Source organism: Erythrolamprus reginae, unplaced genomic scaffold (genome assembly GCF_031021105.1).
Source record: "Erythrolamprus reginae isolate rEryReg1 unplaced genomic scaffold, rEryReg1.hap1 scaffold_181, whole genome shotgun sequence".
NCBI lineage: Eukaryota > Metazoa > Chordata > Lepidosauria > Squamata > Dipsadidae > Erythrolamprus > Erythrolamprus reginae.
The window spans coordinates 32102-52580 of NW_027248567.1; the positions used below are offsets into that span (position 1 = coordinate 32102).

A 20479-nucleotide genomic window follows, 5' to 3' on the forward strand; every position below is an offset into this window, starting at 1 on the left:
TGGATGGGTACTAACAGACTCAAGCTGAACCCGGACAAGACAGAGTGGCTGTGGGTTCTGCCTCCCAAGGTCACGTCTACCTGTCCGTCCACCACCCTAGAGGGGGGAATTCTGACCCCCCTCAGAGAGGGTTCACTACTTGGGCGTCCTCCTCGATCCACAGCTGACTTTAGAACATCAACTTTCGGCTGTGGCGAGGGGGGCATTTGCCCAGGTTCACCAGGTGCACCAGTTTGCGGCCCTATTTTGGACAGGGAGTCTTTACTCACAGTCATTCATGCCCTTATCACCTCGAGGTTTGACTACTGCAATGCTCCCTACATGGGGCTACCTCTGAAGAATCGTTTGGAAACTGCAAATTGTGCAGAATGCAGCCGCATGAGCAGTCATGGGCTTCCCCAGACATGTACCTATCTCTCCAACACTCCATGGACTGTATTGGCTGCCAATTGGTTTCTGGATGCAATTCAAAGTGTTGATTATGACCTATAAAGCCCTACATGGCATAGGGCCAAAATACCTATTGGACAGCCTTCTGCATGAATCCCAGCGACAGGTCAGTTCCCACAGAGTTAGCTTTCTCTCCAGGTCCCGTCAACTAGACAATGTTGGTTGACAGGGTCCTAGGGGAAGAGCCTTCTCTTCCCCGGGGCCTGGCCTCTGGAATCAAATCCCCCTACAAATTCATACTGCCCTCACCCTCCTTGCCTTTCACAAGAGTCTTAAGATTCATTTATGCCACCAGGGCTTGGGGCTATTAGATTCCTGGCCTCTGGCCAATGAATATGCTGACAGAAAGTTGATTGAATAGGAATGAATGCTTTTTATGGCCTGGGTTTTTAGATTTTATATTTAATTAATGGGATCCAAAATGTTATACAGTGATACCTCATCTTACGAACTTAATTGGTTCCGGGAAGAGGTTCGTAAGGTGAAAAGTTCGTAAGACGAAACAATGTTTCCCATAGGAAACAATGTAAAAACCGATTAATGCGTGCAAGCCGGAAAAAAAATATTGCAAAAACGGCGCTCCGCTGGGCAACGCCGCCCGGCTGTCATCTTCTGAAACAGCTGGGCGCTTCTCGGCGTTCTCTCCAAACACTGAACCTGGAAGTTTGGCAAAAGTTGGGGTTCGGGTTCAGGAGGCCGCCAAGAAGCGTTGCCACCCGGCTGTTACCTTCCGAAACAGCAGGGGTGACTTCCTCGGTGTTCTCATGAAGGCCGAACCCGGAAGTTCGGCAAAAGTTCGGGTTCGGCGTTCAGGTTCAGGATAACGCCGAGAAGCACCACCACCCGGCTGTCACCTTTGCAGAAGAGCCGTGGAGCTGTCAACCGGTCGGGGAGGCTGAAACGGAGGTGGGGAATCCCAATAGGGAATTCCAGGGGTGGAGCTTTGACGTCACGGAGACGTCCTTCCTGGAGTCCACGTTTCGGTCGGCCAGGAAGGACGTCTCCGTGACGTCAAAGCTCCACCCCCTGGAATTCCCTATTGGGATTCCCCACCTCTGTTTCAGCCTCCTGACTGGCCGACAGCTCCACGGCTCTTCGGCAAAGGTGACAGCCGTGGCAGCGGCGCTTCTCGGCGTTCACCTGAACCCAAACTTTTGCCGAACTTCTGGGTTTGGCGTTCAGGAGAACGCCGAGAAGCCCCCCCAGCTGTTTCAGAAGGTGACAGATGGGCAGCGGCGCTTCTCGGTGTTCTCCCGAACCTGAATGTTTGCCTAACTTCCGGGGTTCGGTGTTCAGCGGCAGGATCATAAGGTGAAAAAAGTTCGTAAGAAGATGCAAAAAAAATTCCGAACCCCAGGTTCGTATCTTGAAATGTTCATAAGACGAGGGGTTCGTAAGACGAGGGGTTCGTATCACGAGGTACTACTGTACATTGTTTTATTATATGTTGTAAGCCGTCCCAAGTCTCAGAGAGGAGTGACATGAAAGTCCAATCAATCAATCAATCAATCAATCAATCAATCAATCCAAAGTTTTTTGGTGACACCAACCCTTTAACCAGTGGTTCACTTGTAGAATTCTTTGTTCTCTTGCTGGATGTTGTCCTCTTGTTGGTAATATAGACAAAAAAACTACTTGTGCACCTGTCTTTGACTTTCTTGGCTAGCTGGTCATAGTCCCTCATTAATAAATAAATAAATAAATAAATAAATAAATAAATACATAAATAAATACATAAATACATAAATAAATACATAAATAAATAAAAATAGTAGGAGGTAATAGTCTGTGGGTTTTATTATTTCGGTTGCTTTCTCTGCTATGTCTATGATTTTGGCTCCGGGGAGGCAGCATACCTCTCTGGATTGCTCGTGTGGTCTACAGATGGTGGGTTCAGTTCCTCTGAGGATTGAATCTCCTATTATGAGTTCTCTCCTTTTCTTTTTGCCTAGGGTTGTTTGGGGAGTTTCTGTCTTTGTTGTAATGATCTTTGGTGGCGCTGCTTTGTTGAGTGTTCTTTCTGATTTTCTTTTTTGTGTGTCTGTGCGTTATCCTCTATTGGAGGTTGGTGGTATTGGTTGCTTAGAGCCAGTGGAGTTGGATCTGGGTGGGTGGGTTTGGTCAGTGGTTTTGTATTTGGTTTGTGGTTTTATTTCTGTGAGCAACATGTTTTCATCTGTTTTCTTTCTCTAAGGGATTGTCTCTAATAGAAGTGGCTTGTTCATGTGTGTGTTCAATTTGTGTGTGTTCTTTTTGTGAAGTTTGGAGTTTCTCATTTTGTTGAGTTTCAAGGTGCTTAGAGTTTTCTCTGAGTTATTTATTTATTCATTTATTTGTTTATATTTGTATGCCGCCCACTCCCTAAGAACTCAGGGCATCTTACAGCAATTTAATATAAACAATATAAATAATCAGAGCAAAACATTTCATCATAATAAAAACCCTTCAATATAATCACTATACTCATACAGCAAACAACCCAATCAATTCTTGTCTCAGCTGGATTAAGAGATGTCAATTCTCACGGCCTCCAGGCCAGCTGGCAAAGCCAGATTTCCAAGACCTTTCAGAAACCCAGTAGAGTAGGGGATGTGCGGAGCTTGGGGGGAAGTTGGCTCCAAAGAGCTGGGGCCACCACAGAGAAGGTCCTCCTCCAGGGCCCCACCAACCAACACTGTTTAGTCAATGGAACCTGGAGAAGGCCAACCATGTGGGCTCTAATCAGTCGCATGGAACTATGCAGCAGGAGACAGTCCCGTAAATAGTTATACTTTTTCTTATAGTAGTTTGATTAATTTGCATTTGGTGCATATGTAGTTTTGGTATTTGTGGGCATAAGCGTGTACCCGAAACAAGTTCTGCAGATCACAGTGGTGTCTGTGCCTTCTTCCATGTGTGATTTTAGTTGAGAGTGGGGTGTAGCGTGTTTTACCCTGTTTTCTAAGGTAGTCCAATTGGGGATTGAAGTGTTCCCCCAGTTCAGTTGAGATTTTGAATTTGAGGAATCCCAGCCTAGTTAAAGTTGAAAGTTTAAGTGACTAATGAGTGCCTAGTATCAGGTTTTCGAGTACCTGTCTAGTTTGAAACTTTGGTTTCTACTTAATTCCTTATTTGCAGGTATTCAATATGTGGGGCAATCAATCAATTAGTTAATTGGTTGGATAGTTTTTCATCAATTGGAGTTATCTATTCAATTAATCTGGCTGTTAGTCTAGTAGATGATCCTCTATCAACTAAACAATCAAATCTTAATGAACTAATAATCGCTGGTCCAATGGCCTTCCCAATCTTTCAATCAATTAAAATAGTAAATTAAACTGTGTGTGATTAGTTCCCATCTATTAGTCCCAATTTATCATAGAAACACAGAAACGTAGAACACTGACGGCAGAAAAAGACCTCATGGTCCATCTAGTCTGCCCTTATACTATTTCCTGTATTTTATATCTTAGGATGGATATATGTTTATATCCCAGGCATGTTTAAATTCAGTTATTGTGGATTTACCAACCACGTCTGCTGGAAGTTTGTTCCAAGGATCTACTACTCTTTCAGTAAAATAATATTTTCTCATGTTGCTTTTGATCTTTCTCCCAACTAACTTCAGATTGTGTCCCCTTGTTCTTGTGTTCACTTTCCTATTAAAAACACTTCCCTCCTGGACCTTATTTAACCCTTTAACATATTTAAATGTTTCGATCATGTCCCCCCTTTTCCTTCTGTCCTTCAGACTATACAGATTGAGTTCATTAAGTCTTTCCTGATACATTTTATGCTTAACACCTTCCACCATTATGTATAAAGCCCTACATGCCTTAGGACCAGAATACTTACAGGACGTCTCCCTGCCTCATAGAAACATAGAAGTCTGACGGCAGAAAAAGACCCCATGGTCCATCTAGTCTGCCCTTATACTATTTTCTGTATTTTATCTTAGGATGGATATATGTTCATCCCAGCATGTTTAAATTCAGTTACTGTGGATTTACCAACCACGTCTGCTGGAAGTTTGTTCCAAGGATCTACTACTCTGTCAGTAAAATAATATTTTCTCATGTTGCTTTTGATCTTTCCCCCAACTAACTTCAGATTGTGTCCCCTTGTTCTTGTGTTCACTTTCCTATTAAAAACACTTCCTTCCTGAACCTTATTTAACCCTTTAACATATTTAAATGTTTCGATCATGTCCCCCATTTTCCTTCTGTCCTCCAGACTATACAGACTATACAGATTGAGGTCGCAAAGGCGCAATCGGTCGAGAGCCTCCGCTGCGGCCTTGTTCCAGGCTTCCACAAGAGACTCTGCCGAACTGTGGACAAGTGCCTCTGGTATAACCCCAAGCGCCGTCTGAAAGCCCTCTGGGTCCATCAGGCGTCTGGGGCTTGCTTCCAGACTTGTGCAAATGCCAATCTTGCCGATATAAGTACAGTGGTACCTCATGATACCGAACCCCTCGTCTTACGAACAACCTGAGATACGAACCCGGGGTTTAGAAATTTTTTGCCTCTTCTTACGAACTTTTTCCTTCTTACGAACCCCCCGCCACCGCCGCCACGAAGCCCCCGCCGCCCGGCTGTCGCTTTTTGGAACAGCCGGGGGGCTTCTCAGCAACCTCCTGAACCCGAACATGGAAGTTCGGGTTTGGCGTTCGGGTTCGGGAGGATGCTGAGAAGCCCCCCGGCTGTTTTAAAAGGTGACAGCCGGGCAGCGGGGATTCGTAGGCGGCGGCTGTCACCTTTTGAAATAGCCGCCGACTGGCTGTCACCTTTTGAAATAGCCAGGGGGCTTCTCAGCGTCCTCCTGAACCCGAATGCCAAACCCGAACTTCTGGGTTCGCATTCGGGAGGCCGCCGAGAAGCCCCACCACCCGGCTGTCACCTTTTAAAACAGCCAGGGGGCTTCTCGGCGGCCTCCCGAACGCCGAACCCAGAAGTTCGGGTTTGGCATTCGGGTTCAGGAGGACGCTGAGAAGCCCCCCGGCTGTTTCAAAAGGTGACAGCCGGGGCGGCGGCGTTTTTTGCGGGGGGTTTTTTGTTGCACGGATTAATTGATTTTACATTGTTTCCTATGGGAAACAATGTTTCGTCTTACAAACTTTTCATCTTATGAACCTTTCCCGGGAACCAATTAGGTTCAGTAAGATGAGGTATTACTGTATATGATTTATTAAATAATAATTTTCTTTACTGTGTTGGCCTCTAATTATTCCTAATAAATACATTTCTGGTTTCATCTCTAATTTGTAATCCAATATTTCTTCTAGCCAGGTCTGAATTTTGATCCAAAATTTTCTTGCTTCCGAACATAGCCACCAAATATGATAATATGTTCTGCACCTTTTTTGCACTTCCAGCATTTGTTACTTATATTCGCATTTATTTTAGCTAAACGTGCTGGAGCGTAGTGCCATCGGAAAAACATTTTATATAAATTTTCTTTATAGGGTATAGATAGAGTCATTTTATAATTTACTTTCCATAATTTTTCCCAGTCTTCCCAATTGGATAGTATAGCCAAAATTAGTCATCCACGCTATCATATTTTGTTTGACTATTTCTTCTATATTTTCGTAATTTAATAGAAAGTTATACATTTTAGTAATGAATTTTTTTATCTGGGCCTGTTAGAATTTTATCTATTTCATTTGGTTTTTTACATATTCCGAATTCTACTAGATCTTTTTTATATCTACTTTGTATTTGGTAGTATGGCAACCAATCTATTTCTATACCTTCATTCTTAAGTCTTTCCCTAGTTTTTATACCTCCCTTAGTATTTAAGAGGTCTTCATATGTTATTACAGTGATCCCTCGATTTTTGCGGTCTCGATTTTCGCGAAACGCTATACCATGGTTTTTTCAAAAAATAATAATTAAAAATAGTCCGCGTTTTTTTTTCTACACCACGGTTTTTCCCACCCGATGACATCATACGTCATCACCAAACTAACGTCTGCCATTGCTGAGTGGCTGAAAATCTCGGCCAATCAGCTTTGCCATCACAAAAAAAAAAGCAAAAATTTTGCCCGACTGCTGATGGACAGAAATCTCGGCCAATTAGTGTTGTTTGCCCCGCGTGGTTTGGAACTTTTGGAACTTGTTAAGACTTGTTGGAAGATGGCTCCTAAACGTTGTACGCGGAGTGGAGGCGGCGACGCTAAAAAGAGCAGGAAGATGCTGACAATTAAGGAGAAAATTGAACTTTTGGACATGCTGAAAGTGGGACGCTCTTATGCAGATGTTGGTCGGCATTATGGGATCAACGAATCGAGTGTGCGATACATTCGGAAAGACGAAAAGAAGATAAGGCAAACTTCTCTGATGACATTCAACGCTGCAAAAAGAATGGTGACGCCTAGAAACAAACGCCTTATGAAGATGGAAGCTGCTTTGTCCGTGTGGGTACAAGACTGCCGCAAAAAGAGCATTGCGTTGGATACCAGCACCATACGGACAAAGGCACAGCAACTGTACAATCGTCTTGCAAACACAGAAGGAGGCGATGCAGATGAGGGAAACGCAGGTGAGGGCTGGGTTTTTTTATTCTGTCATTATTTAAGTGCTTTTTAAGAAAGGAAGGAGGGAGGGAAGGAAGGAAGGAGGGAAGGAAGGAGGGAAGGAGGGAAGGAAGAAGGGGAGGAAGGAGGGAGGGAAGGAAGGAAGGAGGGAAGGAAGGAGGGGGGGAGGGAAGGAGGGAAGGAAGGAGGGAAGGAAGGAGGGAGGGAGGGAAGGGAAGGAAGGAGGTGGGCATTTACCATACAGTACTGTATGCTTTCATTCAAGTCACTTCTCTCTCCCTTTCCTGTCATTCTCTGCAGATGCAGGTGCTGGTGAAGGTGCTGATGACTCTGAAGACCCCCAGCCATCAACATCTTCTGCTTCTTCAGCCCCATACACATTCACAGAAAGCAAAGGGTGGTTTGAGAAATTTCAATGGCGCTATGGCCTGAAGAGTGTGTCCTTGCATGGAGAAGCTGCCTCAGCAGATACAGGTGCAGCCGAAAAGTACGTCCAGGGCACGTTTAAAGACCTAATTGAAGAAGGGGGCTACCTTCCAGAACAGGTGTTCAACATGGACGAAACAGACTTGTTCTGGAAGAGGATGCCTTCACGGACTTTCTTGATGCAAGATGAAGCCAAAGCCCCTGGCTTTAAGGCCATGAAAGATCGGGTGACTTTGATCATGTGTGGGAATGCAGCAGGCTTTTTGATGAAGCCAGGGCTAATTTATAAGTCACGAAATCCAAGAGCCCTCAAGAACAGAAATAAGAATGCATTGCCAGTGTACTGGATGCATAATCCTAAAGCATGGATTACAAAACCCCTCACGCGGGATTGGTTTCATCAGTGCTTCATCCCACAGGTGAAGGATTATTTGGCTGGCAAAGGACTCAATTTCAAAGTGCTGCTCCTAATGGACAATGCTGAGGCCATGATGACCTGGCACATGAACATGCTGGGGTGCAAGTCGAATTCTTGCCACCAAACACCACATCGCTTATCCGAAGAAATTCAAGATGCTGCAGAACTCTGTGAAGCTGGCACAGGCACTGGGTGGAGAAGGCTTCGTTGACATGACACCAGATGAAGTCAATGGTTTGCTTGATGAGCATGGCCTACCGCTGACAGACAAAGATCTGGAGGAGCTGACCAGGTCAGCGAGTGAAGAAGAGGAGGAAGAGGAAGCTGAACAAGCTGAGGAAGAAGAAGATGTTGGCCTAACACTTGAGCGGCTTGCAGAACTGAACAGAGCTGCTGCACATGTACAACGCATGGTGGAACTTTGGGATCCAAACATGACTCGCTCTATACAGTTTAAGGCCTCCCTTGACAACACCTTTGCACCATACAGAGCCATGTTAGCCCAGAAAAAGAAACTGCGCCAACAACTGCCCATAACTATGTTTGTCACGAAAACCAAGAGGTCTGTCACACCATCACCTGCAGCGTCCATTGTAGAAGTGCCCGATGAAATGGTGATAGAAGAAGATCCCGAGTTATCCTAGTTATGCTAAACCCCCCCCCAAAAAAATGTAAATAAACATTGTTATCATTTATAACTTAAGTGTCTTATTCAATGTGTACAGGTACAGGTAGAGGTAATGGGAAGGGGAAATGGTAATTAAGGGGATGGTAAATGGTAATTTATGGGTTAAAAGTGTTGGGACTGAGTGGCATACAGAAGAATGAATGAATGACTGAGTGAATGAATGAAATTCAAACACAGGTGAGGGCTGGGGGTTTTTTATTCTGTCATTATTTAAGTGCTTTTTAAGAAAGGAGGGAAGGAAGGAGGGAAGGAAGGAGAGGAGGGAAGGAAGGAAGGAGGGAAAGAAGGAGGGAGGGAAAGGAAGGAGGGAAGGAGGGAGGGAAGGAAGGAGGGAGGGAAGGAAGGAAGGAGGCGGGCATTCTAAAAGCCGAGAAGCCGTTGCCGCCAGCGCTTGCTACAGGAGGACTCGTACCCCAAGAAAGCTGGTGAGAGGGGCGAATCGGGGCGGCGCGGGGGGGTAGCGGCGAGGAGGCCGGAGGCGCTGGGGGGGGTGGCCGACATTAAAAACAACCATTGCCAGCCTCCGAACTTTCGTCGCTCCCCGCCTCCACCTGCAAGCCCTTGCGCCGGCCATGGAAAAGCGGCGCGCATGCGCAGATGGTGTTTTTACTTCCGCGCCGCTACATCGCGGAAAATCGATTTTCGCGGGAGGTCTTGGAACGTAACCCCCGTGAAAATCGAGGGATCACTGTATTTGTTTTTGGTTAATTATATTTGGGTGGATTTGGGCTTCCAGTGTGGATAGCCATCTAGGTATTTCACTATAGTTTTTTTTCCTAACTTTCCACCAATGTTTCCAGCAAGGTGTTCCGTATTTGATGTTGTTTGAAATGTGAGTGCTTTATATGTTCTTTTCCCCATAAATGTGCATGCCAGCCTTCATTGATATTATGGCCTTTTATTGTTAATATTCTAGAGTTTTCTAGATTAACCCATTCTTTGATCCATAGTAATTTGGCAGCCTGATGGTATATATTCTAGATTAGGCAGGCCAAATCCTCCTCTTATTCTCAAATCTTGTAAAGCTTTCATATTTATTCTTGGTTTTTTATTACGCCAAATAACTTTTGAAATTATTCTATTTTATTTTTGTAAAAAATGATTTGTCTACTTGTATTGGGGCTGTTTGAAAGAGGTAAAGCCACCTTGGGAGTATATTGGTTTTTATGGTGTTGATTCTTCCCATTAGCGAATAAATAAATATTGTTATCATTTATAACTTAAGTGTCTTATTCAATGTGTACAGGTACAGGTAGAGGTAATGGGAAGGGGAAATGGTAAATTAAGGGGATGGTAAATGGTAATTTATGGGTTAAAAGTGTTGGGACTGAGTGGCATACAGAAGAATGAATGAATGACTGAGTGAATGAAATTCAAACACAGGTGAGGGGTGGGGGGTTTTATTCTGTCATTATTTAAGTGCTTTTTAAGAAAGGAGGGAGGGAGGGAGGGAAGGAGGGAAGGAAGGAAGGAGGGAAGGAAGGAAGGAGGGAAGGAAGGAGGGAAGGAAGGAGGGAGGGAAGGAGGGAGGGAAGGAGGGAGGGAAGGAAGGAGGGAAGGAAGGAGGGAGGGAGGGAAGGAAGGAAGGAGGGAGGGAAGGAAGGAGAGAAGGAAGGAGGGGAAGGAAGGAGGGAAGGAGGTGAAGAAGGAGGGAAGGAAGGAGGGAGGGAAGGAGGGAGGGAAGGAAGGAGGGAAGGAGGGAGGGAAGGAAGAAAGGAGGGAAGGAAGGAGGGAAGGAAGGAGGGAAGGAAGGAGGGAGGGAAGGAGGGGAGGGAAGGAAGGAGGGGAACGAGGGAGGGAAGGAAGGAGGCGGGCATTCTAAAATCCGAGAAGCCGTTGCCGCCAGCGCTGCTGCAGGAGGACTCGTGCCCCAAGAAAGCCGGAGAGAGGGGCGAATCGGGCGGGCAAGGAGTAGCGGCGAGGAGGCCGGAGGCGCTGGGGGGGTGGCCGACATTAAAAACAACCATTGCCAGCCTCCGAACTTTCGTCGCTCCCCGCCTCCACCTGCAAGCCCTTGCGCGGCCATGGGAAAAGCGGCGCGCATGCGCAGATGGTGTTTTTACTTCCGCGCCGCTACATCGCGGAAAATCGATTTTCGCGGGAGGTCTTGGAACGTAACCCCCGTGAAAATCGAGAGGGATCACTGTATTTGTTTTTGGTTAATTATATTTGGGTGGATTTGGGCTTCCAGTGTGGATAGCCATCTAGGTATTTCACTATAGTGTTTTTTCCTAACTTTCCACCAATGTTCCAGCAAGGTCTTCTGTATTTGATGTTATTTGAAATGTGAGTGCTTTATATGTTCTTTTTCCCATAAATGTGCATGCCAGCCTTCATTGATATTATGGCCTTCTATTGTTAATATTCTAGAGTTTTCTAGATTAACCCATTCTTTGATCCATAGTAATTTGGCAGCCTGATGGTATAAATTCTAGATTAGGCAGGCCAAATCCTCCTCTTATTCTCAAATCTTGTAAAGCTTTCATATTTATTCTTGGTTTTTTATTACGCCAAATAACTTTTGAAATTATTCTATTTATTTTTGTAAAAAATGATTTGTCTACTTGTATTGGGGCTGTTTGAAAGAGGTAAAGCCACCTTGGGAGTATATTGGTTTTTATGGTGTTGATTCTTCCCATTAGCGAATAAATAAATATTGTTATCATTTATAACTTAAGTGTCTTATTCAATGTGTACAGGTACAGGTAGAGGTAATGGGAAGTGGGAAATGGTAATTAAGGGGATGGTAAATGGTAATTTATGGGTTAAAAGTGTTGGGACTGAGTGGCATACAGAAGAATGAATGAATGACTGAGTGAATGAAATTCAAACACAGGTGAGGGGTGGGGGGTTTTATTCTGTCATTATTTAAGTGCTTTTTAAGAAAGGAGGGAGGGTAAGAAAGGAGGGAGGGAGGGAAGGAGGGAAGGAAGGAAGGAGGGAAGAAAGGAAGGAGGGAAGGAAGGAGGGAAGGAAGGAGGGAGGGAAGGAGGGAGGGAAGGAAGGAGGGAGGGAAGGAAGGAGGGAGGGAAGGAAGGAAGGAGGGAAGGAAGGAAGGAAGGAAGGAGGCGGGCATTCTAAAAGCCGAGAAGCCGTTGCCGCCAGCGCTGCTGCAGGAGGACTCGTGCCCCAAGAAAGCTGGTGAGAGGGGTGAATCGGGCGGGCGGGGGGAGCGGCGAGGAGGCCGGAGGCGCTGGGGGGGGTGGCCGACATTAAAAACAACCATTGCCAGCCTCCGAACTTTCGTCGCTCCCCGCCTCCACCTGCAAGCCCTTGCGCGGCCATGGAAAAGCGGCGCGCTTGCGCAGATGGTGTTTTTACTTCCACGCCGCTACATCGCAGAAAATCGATTTTCACGGGTGGTCTTGGAACGTAACCCCCACGAAAATCGAGGGATCACTGTATATTTTATAATCTACGCTTAGTAGATATATTGGTCTGTAATTTTTAATATAGTTTGCATCTGTTTCTTCTTTGTGTATCAATGTTATATTGGCTTCTTGCCATGATGGCGGCCATTCACCATTTTTAACATATTGTTGTAAATTTCTAATAATAATTCTCCCATTATGTGGAACGTTGCTTTATAAAATTCAATTGGGAGCCCATCTGGACCTGGTGTTTTATTGTTATTCTGTTTCATAATTATTTTTTCTAGTTCTTCTTTAGTTATTTCTTTATTCAACATTTCTTTATCTTCTTTACTTATAAATTTAATTTTACATGTCTCCAAGTAAGTTAATATATCTTCTTCTTTAATAATATCTATATTATATAATTCTTTATAATATTCTAGTGCTATCTCTTTCTTTTTTTCCAATTGATAATGTGTTATTTCATTCTTATCTGTTAATTGTTGGATCAGGTTTTTTTCCCCTTTCTTTCCTCAATTTATAGGATAACCACTCTACCAGGTTTGTTCGCATGCTCAAATTGATTTTGTTTTACTGCTCTTAATTTCCTCAATCATCCATTCTCTTTTGAGCTGTCCCAAATTCAATTACTTATATATTTTCCCTTTCCCCACTTCTTCTCTTAACTTTTTCTTTCTCTTGTTGCTATACCAATAATTCCTTTCCTTCCAAATTTCTTTCCTTCCTTCTATATAATTTCTTCCTTCCTCTATACCGCGGAGCTCCTAGGGAAGCTCCAGCTGGGCGGGGCGCTGCCGGTGCCGGTGCGGGCTTTCCTGAAACAGACGGAGAATGCCCTCTCTCGCAGCCCCCTGGCTGGGAGCGGTTTCGCTGCAAGAGAGGGCTTTCTCCGTCCGTTTCGGGCATGCCCGCCCCGCCCCTCTCGCATGCGCGCCGCTCCCCTTTTCTCTTAGCTCTCCCTGGCTTTGCTTCTCAATCCCTCCCTCCTTCCGTCTTTCCTTCCCCTCAGCCGTTCTGTCTGGGGGTCTCCCGCTCTTCCCTTCCCCGCCTCCCAGGCTTTGCCTTCACCACCCCCACCCCCTTTTTGGTTGACAAGGAGTCCTTTGCCGCATCCTGCAGTTCGCACTCGGCTCGAGGCCGCTTTCCCTGGCTGCGCTCTTTCTTTCTCTCTCTCTCTCTCCCGTGAGGCGGGGGGAAGGAAAAAAACAAACAAACAAAAACTTCTTGCAGCGGGCCCACGCGCGCGCTCGTGCCCACGCTCGTCCCTTCAGCAGCGAGGGAGGGAAGTCAGAGGGCGAGGAAGCGAGCGAGCGCTCTTGTCCTCGGTGCCCTCTGCAGCCTGCCTTCCTTCTTCTTTGCCGCCGCTGAGGGACGGAGAGAAGGATAGAAAGGAAAGAGGGAGGGAGAGATAGAAAGAAAATAGATAGAAAGGAAAGAGGGAGGGAGAGATAGAAAGGAAAGAGGGAGGGAGAGATAGAAAGAAAATAGATAGAAAGGAAAGAGGGAGGGAGGAAAGAGGGAGGGAGAGATAGAAAGGAAAGAGGGAGGGAGGAAAGAGGGAGGGAGAAATAGAGTGAAATGGAGGAAGAGATATTTTTTGTCCAAACTTTTCTTTAGCCCCCCCGCACCCCCCCCGCCCGAGAGAGAGAGAGACATAGCAAGAGAGAGAAAAAGAAAGAAAGAGATAGCGAGAGAGAGATAGCAAGAGAGAGAGAAAGAGATAGCAAGAGAGACACAGAGAGAGACAGAGAAAGAGAGAAAGATAGAGAGCGAGAAAGACAGATAGCAAGAGACACAGAAAGAGAAAGAGAGATAGCAAGAGAGAGAAAGAGAGACAGAGAGAGAGAAAGATAGCAAGAGAGACAGAGAGAGAGAGAGAGAAAGAGATAGCAAGAGAGACAGAGACAGAGAAAGAGAGAGAGAGAAAGAGAAAGAAAGAGAATGAGAGATAGCAAGAGAGGCAGAGAGAGAGCAAGGGTGAGAGAAAGACATAGAGGGAGGGAAGGAGGGAGAGAGAAAGAGAGCAAAAAAGAGAGGAAGAAAGAAAGAGGGATGGAGAGAGAGAAAGAAGGGAAGGAAGGGAGAGAAAGAGGGAGGGAGAAATAGAGTGAAATGGAGGAAGAGATATTTTTTTTGTCCAAACTCTTCTTTAGCCCCCCCGCGCCCCCCCCCGTCCCCCCGTTCAGTGTTTCCCAGGATTTTGAAAATATGAATAATGTGCCGTGGCTCAAAAAAGGTTGGGAAACACTGATCTATACTTACCTTTTCCTAATTTCTTCTCCCTATTACCCCTCTTATTTTTACATTGCTTCCACTGAACTCAATTATCCCCTCTTGCTCTTTTCATATCACTGTAAATGCCAGTGTAATCATCAGTCTGTTTATTATTTTCAATTCTCTTTTCATTTTTCTTGTCGCTATAAATCCCAATGTTGTTATAAGTCTGTTCTTTGTTTTCTGTTTCCTTTTCATCCCTGGTTTTCTTTTTCTTCATCTTCTTTTCCCCTAATTATGTATTCTGTATAATCTTTATATGCCAACTTCATTTCCACTTTCTTTTCACCAGTAGTTTCCAGGAGATAATTTTTAATCCCTTCATAATTTTTTTAACATCTCTGGTGTATCAAGACATGTGAATTATGACTGAAACCTTTCCCACAATGAGGACGTTCATTCTCTCCTGTATGAGTCCTCTGGTGTTTCACCAGGCTGGAATTATGACTAAAAGCTTTTCAACAATCAGGACATTAAAAGTGTTTCTCCCCTGTGTGAGTCCTCTGGTGTATCACGAGATGGGAATTACAACTGAAACCCTTACCACAATCAGGACATTCGAAGGGTTTATCTCCTGTATGAGTCCTTTGGTGTCTCACCAGGCTGGAACTATGACTAAAACTTTTCCCACAGTCAATACATTCAAAGGGTTTCTCTCCTGTATGAGTCCTGTGGTGTTGCACCAGGTGGGAATTCTGACTAAAACTTTCCCCACAGTTAAGACATTCATAGGGTTTCTCTCCTGTGTGAGTCCTCTGGTGTATCACGAGATGGGAATTATTATTAAAACTTTTCCCACAGTCAGGGCATTCAAAGGGTTTCTCTCCTGTGTGAGTCCTCTTGTGTTTCACCAGGTCAGAATTCTGACTAAAACCTTTCCCACAGTCAGGGCATTCAAAGGGTTTCTCTCTTGTGTGAGTCCTCTGGTGTTGCACCAGGCTGGAATTGTTACTGAAACGTTTCCCACAATAAGGACATTCATAGGGTTTCTCTCCTGTGTGAGTCCTCTGGTGTGTCACCAGGCTGGAATTATGACTAAAACTTTTCTCACAGTCAGGACATTCAAAGGGTTTCTCTCCTGTGTGAGTCCTCTGGTGTTGCACGTTGCACCAGGCTGGTATTATGACTAAAACTTTTCCCACAGTCAGGACATTCAAAGGGTTTCTCTCCTGTGTGAGTCCTCTGGTGTTGCACCAGGCTGGTATTATGACTTAAACTTTTCCCACAGTCAGGACATTCAAAGGGTTTCTCTCCTGTGTGAGTTCTCTGGTGTTGCACCAGGCTGGAATTCTGACTAAAACTTTTCCCACAGTAAGGACATTCATAGGGTTTCTCTCCTGTGTGAGTCCTCTGGTGTTTCACCAGGTTGAAATTATATCTAAAACTTTTCCCACAGTCAGGACATTCAAAGGGTTTCTCTCCTGTGTGAGTCCTCTGGTGTTGCACCAGGTGGGAATTCTGACGAAAACTTTTCCCACAGTCAATACATTCAAAGGGTTTCTCTCCTGTATGAGTCCTCTGGTGTTGCACCAGGTGGGAATTCTGACTAAAACTTTTCCCACAGTCAATACATTCAAAGGGTTTCTCACCTGTGTGAGTCCTCTGGTGTTGCACCAGGTGGGAATTCTGACTAAAACTTTCCCCACAGTTAAGACATTCAAAGGGTTTCTTGCCTGTGTGAATCCTCTGGTGTGTAACGAGGGTGGAATTATGTCTAAAACTTTTCCCACAGTCAGGACATTCAAAGGGTTTCTCTCCTGTATGAATCCTCTGGTGTTGCACCAGGTGGGAACGCTGACTAAAACTTTTTCCACAGCCAGGACATTCAAAGGGTTTCTCTCTTGTATGAATCCTCTGGTGTTGCACCAGGCTGGAATTATGGCTAAAACCCTTACCACAGTCAGGACATTCAAAGGGTTTCTCTCCTGTATGAATCCTCTGGTGTTGCACCAGGTTGGAATGATCGCTAAAACATTTCCCACAGTCAGGACATTCAAGGGGTTTCTCTCCTGTGTGAGTCCTCTGGTGTTGCACCAGGCTGGAATTATGGCTAAAACCCTTACCACAGTCAGGACATTCAAAGGGTTTCTCTCCTGTATGAATCCTCTGGTGTTGCACCAGGTTGGAATGATCGCTAAAACATTTCCCACAGTCAGGACATTCAAGGGGTTTCTCTCCTGTGTGAGTCCTCTGGTGTTGCACAAGGTTGGAATTATGACTGAAACATTTCCCACAGTCAGGACATTCAAAGGGCTTCTCTCCTGTGTGAGTCCTCTGGTGTTGCACCAGGCTGGAATTCTGACTAAAACTTTTCCCACACTCAGGACATTCAAAGGGTTTCTCTCCTGTGTGAGTCCTCTGGTGTTGCACCAGGCTGGAATTCTGACTAAAACTTTTCCCACACTCAGGACATTCAAAGGGTTTCTCTCCTGTAGGAACACTCTGGTGTTTCATGACTGAAATTGTGACAGAATTTAAATGTCAGTACATTTAAATGTTTTCTCTTGTTTGCGAGCCTTGTTTAGTGATGCTTTCATTCAAGTCATTTTCTTCCTCCCAAGGAGACGCCTGCATTCCTGTCTGTTTTCTCTCTCTTCTCTAACAGCTGCTGGAAGAGAATTGTATGGTTTTCTGAAAGAAATGGAAAATATTTTGATTTTTTTTTTGCTTGATTTTCTTTCCTTTTCAATGTTGCTTGTTATTTACAATTGTCCCAAGTGTTCTTATTGCCATCCTCTTTGTCTCTGAGATTCAAAGAAAAGTAGAACTTTAATTGTTTTATAAAATAGAGATGATGTGTGGGAAAAAGTACAGTGGAACCCCGACATACGAGCTGCTCTACTTACGAGCTACTCGAGATAAGAGCTGGGAGGGGAGAGACATTTTTGTTCGTCTCCCGAGCTCAAATCCGCGATACGAGCCGAGAAGAGCCGGCCTGGCTTACTTTCCTTCCTTCCCGCGCTGATGCAGAGCCACTCGAACAAAGCGTCACGCCCCTCTGACGCTTTCGGCGGCTTCCGAAGCGACGCTGGGCTCTTTTGCCGCCAAATGCGTCAGGGGGGCGTGATGCTTTGTTCGAGTGGCTCTGCATCAGCGCGGAAAGGAAGGAAAGTAAGCCAGCCCGGCTCTTCTCAGCTCGTATCCCGGCACTTGGTGAGTGGAGAGGCGGTCGCCTCCCCTGCCGCCCCACTCTGGGGGTCCTTGGCTTCGGCTGGGGGTGGGGGGATCCGAACGCTGTTTTGAATTTCACATTCCGAGTGGGCTAGCAGGGAGATAGGAAGCCCCCCAGCCCGGCAGCGACCTTTTAAAACAACCGCGCCGCTTCTGAAGCCAAACGCCAAAGGCGAACTTCCGCGCCTCAGGAGTTAGCTCGGAAGCGGCGCGGCTGTTTTAAAAGGTCGCTGCCGGGCTGGGGGGCTTCCTAGCCCCCCACCGAACCGGGGTTGGGGGTTGGGGGGGTTCTGGAAAGCCCCCCAGGCCGGCAGCGACCTTTTAAAACAGCCGCGCCGCTTCTGAAGCCAAACGCCAAAGGCGAACTTCCGCACCTCAGGAGTTAGCGGCGAAGTAATGTGAAGGATTGGAAAGCTGAAACCGCCCGGTTTCAGCTCCCCAATCCTCCACGTTACTTCGCTCCTGTCCTGGCTAAATCGTGTGGCAGCAAACATGCTTTGGGGGTTTGGCTGGGGGGGAGGGAGTTAGGAAGGTGCTACTTCTCCCCCCCAGCCAAACCCCCAAAGCATGTTCGCTGCCACACGATTTAGCGGCGAAGTAACGTGAAGGATTGGAAAGCTGAAACCGCCCGGTTTCAGCTCCCCAATCCTCCACGTTGCTTCGCTCCTGTCCTGGCTAAATCGTGTGGCAGCAAACATGTTTTGGGGGTTTGGCTGGGGGGGAGGGAGTTAGGAAGGTGCTACTTCTCCCCCCCAGCCAAACGCCCAAAGCATGTTCGCTGCCACACGATTTAGCGGCGAAGTAACGTGAAGGATTGGAAAGCTGAAACCGCCCGGTTTCAGCTCCCCAATCCTCCACGTTGCTTCGCTCCTGTCCTGGCTAAATCGTGTGGCAGCAAACATGTTTTGGGGGTTTGGCTGGGGGGGAGGGAGTTAGGAAGGTGCTACTTCTCCCCCCCAGCCAAACGCCCAAAGCATGTTCGCTGCCACACGATTTAGCGGCGAAGTAACGTGAAGGATTGGAAAGCTGAAACCGCCCGGTTTCAGCTCCCCAATCCTCCACGTTACTTCGCTCCTGTCCTGGCTAAATCGTGTGGCAGCAAACATGCTTTGGGGGTTTGGCTGGGGGGGAGGGAGTTAGGAAGGTGCAAAGCATGTTTGCTCCCACGGGGAAGGGAAAAGGCGGCGGCTTAAGCCCTTCCCTGTGCTTCGGAAGCCGCTGACACGCCCCTCTGACGGTGTTCGGCGGCTTCCGAAGCACAGGGAAGGGCATTGAAAAGGCGCGATGCTTTTCCGCGCAGCCGGCTTGCTGGCCGGAGAAGCAAGCGATCCGGGAGTCCACGAGGGGGAGAGAAAGAGAAGAGAGAGGGGGGGAGAGAGAGAGGGATAGAAAGAGAGAGAGAGAGTGAGAGATGCTCAGTGAGCCTTTCTTTGAAGTTGCCTTTCTTTCTTGCTTGCTCTTTTTCTTTCTCTCTTTTACCTTCCCTTCCTCTATTTCTTCTTTTCTTTCTCCTTCCCACCTTCTTCCCTCCCTCCCTCCCTTCACTCATTCCTCTCTTACTATCCCCTTTCATAAGTTTCCTTGCTTCCTTCCTCTGTTCCTGTCCCTTCCCCCTTTCTTTCTTTCTTTCTTTCTTGCTCTTTTTCTTTCTCTTTTACCTTCCCTTCCTCTATTTCTTCTTTTCTTTCTCCTTCCCACCTTCTTCCCTCCCTCCCTTCACTCATTCCTCTCTTACTCTCCCCTTTCATAAGTTTCCTTGCTTCCTTCCTCTGTTCCTGTCCCTTCCCCCTTTCTTTCTTTCTTTCTTTCTTTCTTGCTCTTTTTCTTTCTCTCTTTTACCTTCCCTTCCTCTATTTCTTCTTTTCTTTCTCCTTCCCACCTTCTTCCCTCCCTCCCTCCCTTCACTCATTCCTCTCTTACTCTCCCCTTTCATAAGTTTCCTTGCTTCCTTCCTCTGTTCCTGTCCCTTCCCTCTTTCCTTCCTTCCCACCCTCTGTCCATTCATTCACCCATTCCTCTCGTGATCGCTTAAAGCTGGTCCCTGGTGCAAAAAGGGTTGGGGACCTCTGTTCTACAGGATTGGGTGGCAGAGAAGTTGAACATATGTAAATTTAAAAGTTTAAGAAAGTTTACAAGTTAAGTGAAAGAAACTTCATTATTCATTTATATGTACATGTACATTTCTTCATTAAAAACATGTCTTTCTGCATAATTTAGACTAACTTTGTGAGTTTTTTGAGGGCTGGAACCAATTAAAATTATTTACATTAATTCCTATGGGGAAAAGTCGTTCGAGATAAGAGCTGCTCGACTTAAGAGCCCAGGTCCGGAACGAATTAAACTCGTATCTCGAGGTACCACTGTATATATTACAATGAAGAAGCAAATATACCCTAATACTAATTGCTTACATTATTTATGATTCATAGAACCCTGCTGTTCAGTTCAAAAAAAACCCCATATCTTATGTTCCCGGGTCTATTTGACCCGGACTGCAAATTGATCATTTAGTTACTTATATTTGGTCTTTTTGAAAGCTTTTTTTCACCTGGAAACAAGTTTGAACATTTCTGCACACAATGGAATGAAAATTGAACTGAAAAAATTAATGCTTATTGGTTTATTTTGCACATAAATGTGCCTCCCCCCACCGTTTTTGTAAATTTATTTTAGGTTTATTGATAATTTTGCCTGCAAAATGCATTGTATTTTACTAAATTGGTGTGGGACTGGTAGCTTGAACATTTCTGAACATAATGATATGAAACTTGAACTGGAAAAATTTATGCATATTCATTTATTTTGCAAATAAAAGTCTTTCCCGGCCTATTTCAATTGATATAAAAATTATGCTGTTAATTTCAAACTTACATACTTGGTTTTAGTAAAATGGATTTCTTTCATACCATTAGTTGTCTGGCTACAATATGCTTGCTTTAGAAAGGATATTCCAAATATTTCTAGCCAAATATATATAAAAAGTGAAAATAATGGCACACAGCAAGGCCTGAGAGGAGGGTGGCCCTTTTGTGGCAAAAATAAATCAATAAGAATCATTTTTTTCAGTTCATTTCTATTTTTCTTAGGTTTAGGATTGTTCAATTTAGTATATCAAAACTTTTGGGGGAATATTCCTTAGAGATTTGTAGCCTAAAAAAATA

The 20479-nt window shown here is 45.4% G+C and overlaps 1 pseudogene; it reads right to left on the reverse strand.

The window, feature by feature from the left end:
* LOC139155975 (uncharacterized) overlaps positions 1 to 20479 on the reverse strand; it is an 86519-nt pseudogene that overhangs the window by 27090 nt on the left and 38950 nt on the right.